A 7,677-nucleotide genomic window follows, 5' to 3' on the forward strand; every position below is an offset into this window, starting at 1 on the left:
TTTTGTTTCACAGTCAAATTCAAAGATTCAAAGTAGGGAAGAGCATGGCAGCTAGCGTCAACAAAGGCAGAAACTACTCGTGATGGAGGAAGGTTCTTGGTAAGAGATCAACCTTTGACATCTATCTATTGCTGTGAGTAGTTGTTTTGAGTTCCTCTCTAGGAATAAGAATAATGAAGTTCTTGTAAGATGAATAGCTGAGTGATTGGAATTCATATGAAAATGAATTAGAAAATAGACTAGGAAGAGAATGAAACTGGAGATTAACACATTCATTCAGTGAAATATGCCCACTTAAGAAGAAAATGTTAGACTTAATTGTAACAATGGTCTGAATGATAAGAAAGTAATAGAGAAAACTATATCTTTCCCAAATCATGTAGTAGAAAAATGACACTGAAAATGTTTCTATGTAGTAAATAAGACATTAACTTGAAAAATATAGGAACTTTAATCTTGCTATAAAATAGTAATCACTCTTAAGTGATTAAATATAATCACTATATTTAAGTATTTGATAATAATTTGTAGATTGTTATTTAACATATGGACTACAATAGAAAAATTAATTTTCACTAACAAGATATTGATAATATGAACTAACTATTTAGTGTATCTATGATAATTTTAATGAAAAACTTCCACTGTAAGCACACATATTTGCACACGAGTTTCCTAGTTAGTTGCACTGTTGGGGAAGATTGTGAACTATTGCAGGATGAAATACGCCACTGAGAACAGGCTTTACAAGTTTATAGCTTTCCTCCACTTCACTTCTGTTTTGCACATACAGTTAAAAATATGATGTCTCAGCTTGCTGAGCCTACTGTCGCATTTGTTACTGAGTCATGATAGATACTGATTCCCCTGAAAGAGTAAGCTAAAATAAACTCTTTCTTCCCTAAGTTGCTTGTGAGAATAATGTTACAACAGAGCAACAGAAAAGCAACTAATGTATTATAAACAAACAAACAAACAACACCAAACAAACAGTATGCTATTGAGCTACACCATTTGAAGAATTCTGATAAATAAAATCCACAATATAAGTTAATGTGTGGAAGATATTATCTGTACCAAAAAAGATGATAAGGCAACAATTACTGCCTTGACTTACTCACCAAACTGTACCCAGGTCAAAAAATTCCATTCCAACATGTGTTTTTCTTCAAATAAAGAAATGGATGTAAAATAAACTATTAAAAACTAGGTAGCATAATTTATGAATTTTGTTCATTACACTATTTAAGAACACTTTTAATTTAAATTACGCACATAAGTGAGAATATATAGATACATATTCTTGCTTTATATAATACATTTATATTTGTGAAATTCTGAAGACTTTTCTCAAGAAAGATAATGGACATATTTTTTCTGAGAATATGAGCAACAAATGTCTTAAAATTTCAGTGTTTCCCAGGACAGCATGATTCAGATCAGTCCCTCTACCATCAGTAGCTCATTTGTTAGATCATGAACTCACTTAAGCACGCTGACTGCCTCCTCATAGTCTAGACAATACTTAGCATCCAGATTAAAGAAATTGTGCCATTACTTAGTACCTTATATTCTCTTCCTTAAAGTAGGTTTCTGGAGAGTGATAATAAAATTCAGTGAGCAGCACCAATGTCATGGCTTTGAGTTAATGTATCCAAAGTGGAAGCATATGATATTTCTTTAATAAAAGGTTTTAAACTCAGTAAGCCTAGATTAGAATCTACTATTATGACTAATTAATTTAACATAACTTTGAGGGACTTTAAGTCATCAGTTAATGTTTATGTTTTTCATTAGAAGAATAAGCATGATAATAATTTTTCATTTTGTTAATAAATACACAATCTAGCTAATACTCACAATAACTCATTGGGTACAATTCCTACTAATGGTACATATACAACATACATATACACATATAATATATATATATACTATATTATATAATACACTATTAATTAATAACATATGTACTAAAATATATATATAACACATATACTAATAATACATATTACCAATCAAAGAGTCATCATCAACAATCAAAAAATATTATTTACAATATTTTGACAGAAATATTTTATCTGAAATATAACTTAAAATAACAAAGTTAAAAGATGAAGGTAGGTTATTGATCAATAACCTTATAGTAATTCTTAAACTTTTTAAATAATCCAACTATATCTCTTATGAGTACTTTAGATAGTCATAAGATAGCCTCAAATTCAAAGCCTTATAATCCATAGCTTTGGTGTTTGTTATTTAATACTAAGTAGGGTGTATTCATGATCAGACACAGAACAGTGCACATCTGCAATTGCTTGTTATACACACAAGCTGAGACTCTCTTTGACTGGCAACATATGTTACAGTGAACACCAATCCGTTACGGTAGTGATTTCATTGTTGGACTTTCTGTAGCAGTATGAACTGTAGCATATTTGATTAAGATGAATGTGCTTTAGTTTATTTAACAAGTCATGATATAATATTTGGTGAATATTTTTTTTATTATATGCCATCTGTGGCGTAGAAAGTTTTTCCAGGAACACACAAAATGCCAATGTTTCGAATAGGCATCTAATTGAGGTTTAATCAGATAGAAATTTTTCATTAATTAAATGCAATCTGACTACTGAAAACATATTTTTTATATCTAATCGCTATGTTTTTATGGGACATGATTAATTCAAAATGATTTGCATTGTATATGAGATGTAGACATTGTCATGTATACATGCATGCAAAATGGTGACGTAGAGTGCATTTAAATAGCCTTGAAATAAGTGGCATGCATTACTGAAGAGATCACAAGTGCCATGTGTGGGCCACGCATTATGATACCTGAGTCTTTTTGACCCTTCTTTGTACTGTCATAAAGCAGGGCATTGTTCTTGTCCCAGTCAGTCATAAATTTAAATGTCCCTACACCCACTGAGACCAAGAGTTCCATATACACAAATCCAGAAGCAGTGCTAACTACCACAACAATTGTAAAAATCTTGTGAGATCAAACACAAGCAGATGTTTTGAAAACAAAACAAGGTGCTGAAATTTAGATTCTCACAAGAAAATTTGCAGAATGAAGCAGTTGCTTTCTCCGTCTTCCTTCATCTCTTAGTTTTCAGATTTCCACTGCATATCCATTTCATTTTTATTCTGGCTACATGTCACACGGCACTCATTTTAGCAGCATTTCAAAATAATTGAGTATGTGCCATCCCACTTTTATATTTTAGGGTTTCTTTGCAGCCCAAGTTAGCCTCAAACTATTTCCCACCTTTACCTTCCAAAAGCTAGAATGACAGACAGGTGAGCATCACCACATCCAGCTGTACATTTCGTTTCGGGCAAGGATATTCCCTTTTCCCTGAGAGATGTTTTCATACCTGAGACTATAACAGAAATCTGCTCATAAGTCAGGAAAGCTCTTGCATGCTAATCACTTCCATGCATGGTGATTGACTCCCCTTTCTATGCTGGTGCTTTTCCTTCAGAATAAAGGAAAATCAAAGGATAAGGTCAAGGATTGAATGGCCTCTAGACAGAATCCATCCAAGAGCATGTCTTCGAGTAGATACAGCTCATTCTTTTGCCAGTGCACTCGGTGCTTTGCAGACAGCACAAGGTAAAAGGCATCCCTGAGGTTTTCAGAGCTTGTCATCTTATTCCTATGCCCCCCTAGGGACCTGAACTGTTCCGTATTTGCTAATTATTATCTACAGTGACTGACATGTTGTAGGAGGCCACTTGTTTGTGTCCTGGCCACCCAGACTCCCGAAATAAGCACACAGAAACTGTATTAATTAAATCACTGCTTGGCCTATTAGGTCTACCTTCTTATTGGCTAGGTTTTACATCTAAGTTTAACAAATATCCATTAATCTGTGTATCGCCATGTTGTTGTGACTTACCGGCAAGGTTCCGTGTCTGTCTCTGGTGGAGGCTTCACGGCTTCTTGTGACTCCACCTCTTTTCTTCCAGACTTCAGTTTAGTTTTCCCTGCCTATCTCCACCCTATCACAGGCCTAACACACTTTCTTTATTAACCAATGGTATTCACAGCATACAGAGGGGAATCCCACATCACTGAAACACTTCATGACTATAGTTTAAATACACTTTTCACTACTTAATATCATCCCAAACTTTATAAGTTGTTTTTTATCTGTTTATGACAAATTGCTAAAAGTTAGTAGTTGGTAAATTTGTCTATATGGAGAAGATGAATAAGAACAAAAGATATTGCTATCCTGTCTCTAATCAATAATCCATTTACCCATGAAATTTACACTATAATAATCTTCAGTTATTATCTTGACACAACAACTAGATGGTTTATACACTTTTTGTGTGATTTTTTGTTTTGTTTCTTCTTGATTATGATATTGTAGATGATGGCAAGGCATCATATATCTGAGGCAAACATTATATAATGTGGCTGAATTCTGTTTTTAAACCTATTCAATGTTAACACTTCTGCATCCATTTTGATAATTAGCAAATTCCTCTCTCTGTAATTCAGTTTTACTGATCTCTTTACTTACATCTAGGCCTTTGGCTATACTTCTTTGCATTCGTTTGTGTGTGTGTGTGTGTGTGTGTGTGTGTCTGTGTTTGTGTGTGTTTATGTGTATGGATTATCTCTCTTGACAATATTATCCACCCTCTCATACTTTTATATCATTTTAAAATTAGTCCATCACTATTTGTCCTCTTCCTTAATTATGCTTGAAAATAAACTCAAAGACTCAAGACAACACAATTTATGCAGTTTTTTTGTTCGCACTGGCATACAGACACCTTCTTTTATTATTCACTGCTCTTTCAGAAAAAAAAAAGCACAGCAATAATCTTTCCTTGAGAAGTATTTTATAAGCTTCAGAGGAGAATATAAAACATTATTTGTATTGAAAATTAATTAATTCATTAATTAATTCATAAATAAGATGCTTATTAGGATATATCCCACAAAGAGCAGTATCAAAGAACCAAGTCTGAACACTTGGATTCACTGAATGTGTTTTGGATGCTAGTGACATTGGCAGACGTTTGTACCTGGCACAGTAGCTTTCTCTGCTACATATCAGGAACTGTAGTTAACAATTTCACCCTTGAATTCTTCCAAAATTTGTGGAAATTCCATCTTCTCACAAGGACATACTTAAATATAAATTCCATATTTTCCTGTGATTTGATACTTTTAAATTGCAGTCTTTACTTTGTAATTTCTACTTAATTTCTATTAATGGGCAAAATGCTAAAATACAAATTATGATAGTGTTAGAATTGTAACTTTCAAAAATGACTAACTTTTTCAGCACAAAACACTTCAAATTGAATACCTATCAATACTACTATTTATAATTTTTGGAGATTTCTTTTTCCTTTTTTTTTTTGGTTTGTCGAGACAGGGTTTCTCTGTGGCTTTGGAGCCTGTCCTGGAACTAGCACTTGTAGACCAGGCTGGCCTCGAACTCACAGAGAACCGCCTGCCTCTGCCTCCCGAGTGCTGGGATTAAAGGCGTGCGCCACCACCACCCGGCTTTTGGGAGATTTCTAATGGAGATAAAGCATGCGTATAGACTTCAGAGGGAAAAAAATAATTATTTCTGCAGACAGGAACATACCCACTTATAAAAGTATACAAGTTCAAGACATTTACCTATAGACAATGTGTTTTATAGGTGCTAAAAAGATCTTACTTTAGGAACTTTAATGTCATAAATAAGATGCCTTAAATTTTCAAATTTTATTTTATTTTTATTCATGTATATATATGTATGTTTGTCATGTCTATGCAGGAGCACACAGAATCCAGAAGAGAGTGACAGATCCCCTGGAGCCATTCACAGGAGGTTGTGAGCTGCTTGGCAGGCTACTAGGAATGGAACCCAAGTTCTTTGAAAGAGCAAGAAGCACTCTCAGGCTGTGAGTGATCTCTCCTGCCCAATACTTTACAATTTTAAGTAATATTTTACTTTTTGTTCAATTCTTCTCTAGTCAAACATACATCATTCCTCCTTCACGTATTACATCTACATATATGCTGTTAGAATTTTATATCGTTTTATTCCTCTGGATTTTGTTTATAAATAATCTTTACTGATATTAACTTTAACAATTTTATTTTCCACTCTCCATGCTTTTTTTTTTATTGAGAAAAGGAGAAAAAAAAAAACCAAGTTTCCACCTCCTCCCAGCCTCCCATTTCCCTCCCCCTCCTCCCCCCCTACGCCCCCTCCTCCCACCCTTCTCCCCCTCCCCCCACTCCTTCCCCCCTCCCTCTCCAGTCCAAAGAGCAGTCAGGGTTTTCTGCCCTGTGGTAAGACCTAGGACCTCCCACCTCCGTCCATATCTAGGAAGGTGAACATCCAAACTGGCTGGGCTCCCACAAAGCCATCACATTACGTAGGATCAAACCCCCGTGCCATTGTCCTTTGCGTCTCATCAGCCCTCATAGTTCGCCATGTTCAGAGAGTCCAGTTTTATCCCATGCTTTTTCAGTCACAGTCCAGCTGGTCTTGGTGAGCTCTCAATAGATCAGCTCCACTGTCTCAGTGGGTGGGTGCATCCCTCGTGGTCCCGACTTCTTTGCTCATGTTCTCCCTCCTTCTGCTCCTCATTGGGACTTTGGGAGCTCAGTCCAGTGCTCCAGTGTGGGTCTCTGTCTCTATCTCCATCCATCACCAGATGAAGGTTCTATGATGATATGTAAGATATTCGTCAGTATTGCTCAAGGATAGGGTCATTTCAGGTTCCCTATTCTCAACTGCCCAAGGAACTAACTGGGGACCTCAGCTTGGGCACCTGGGAGCCCCTCTAGGGTCAGGTCTCTTGCCAACCCTAAAGTGGTTCCCTTAACTAAGAATTGTGGTTCCGTGCTCCCCTGTCCAACCTTCCTTTATCCCAATCCTCCTGCTTTCCCAAGGCCCGACCTCCTTCCCTTCTAACTTTTCTCTCCCCATCTCCCCTTACCCCCAACCCACCCCACCCCAAGATCTCAATTTTCTCCCCGGCAATTTTGTCTACTTCCCTTAGCCAAGAGGATAACTATATGCTTTTCCTTGGGTTCCCCTTCTTACTTAGCTTCTTTAGATTCACCTATTGTAGACTCCGTGACCCTTATTTATGGCTAGAAACCAATTATGAGTGAGTACATCCCATGTTCATCTTTTTGGGTCTGGGATACCTCACTCAGGATAGTGTTTTCTATTTACATCCATTTGCATGCAAAATTCGAGAAGTCATTGTTTTTTACCGCTGAGTAGTACTCTAATGTGTAGATATTCCATACTTTCTTCATCCATTCTTCCATTGAAGGGCATCTAGGTTGTTTCCAGGTTCTGGCTATTACAAATAATACTGCTATGAACATAGTTGAACAAATCCTTTTGTCATATGATAGGGCATTTCTTGGGTATATTCCCAAGAGTGGTATTGCTGGGTCCAGGGGTAGGTTGATCCTGAATTTCCTAAGAAACCGAAACACTGACGTCCATAGTGGTTGCACAAGATTGCATTCCCACCAGCAATGGATGAAGGTACCCCTTCCTCCACAACCTCTCCAGCAAAGGTTATCGTTGGTGTTTTTGACTTTAGCCATTCTCACAGGTGTAAGATGATATCTCAAAGTTGTTTTGATTTGCATTTCCCTGATTGCTAAGGAAGTTGAGCATG

This window comes from Microtus oregoni, unplaced genomic scaffold, assembly GCF_018167655.1.
Source record: "Microtus oregoni isolate MIOR12 unplaced genomic scaffold, Mior012 000009F_ref0000495, whole genome shotgun sequence".
Taxonomy (NCBI): domain Eukaryota; kingdom Metazoa; phylum Chordata; class Mammalia; order Rodentia; family Cricetidae; genus Microtus; species Microtus oregoni.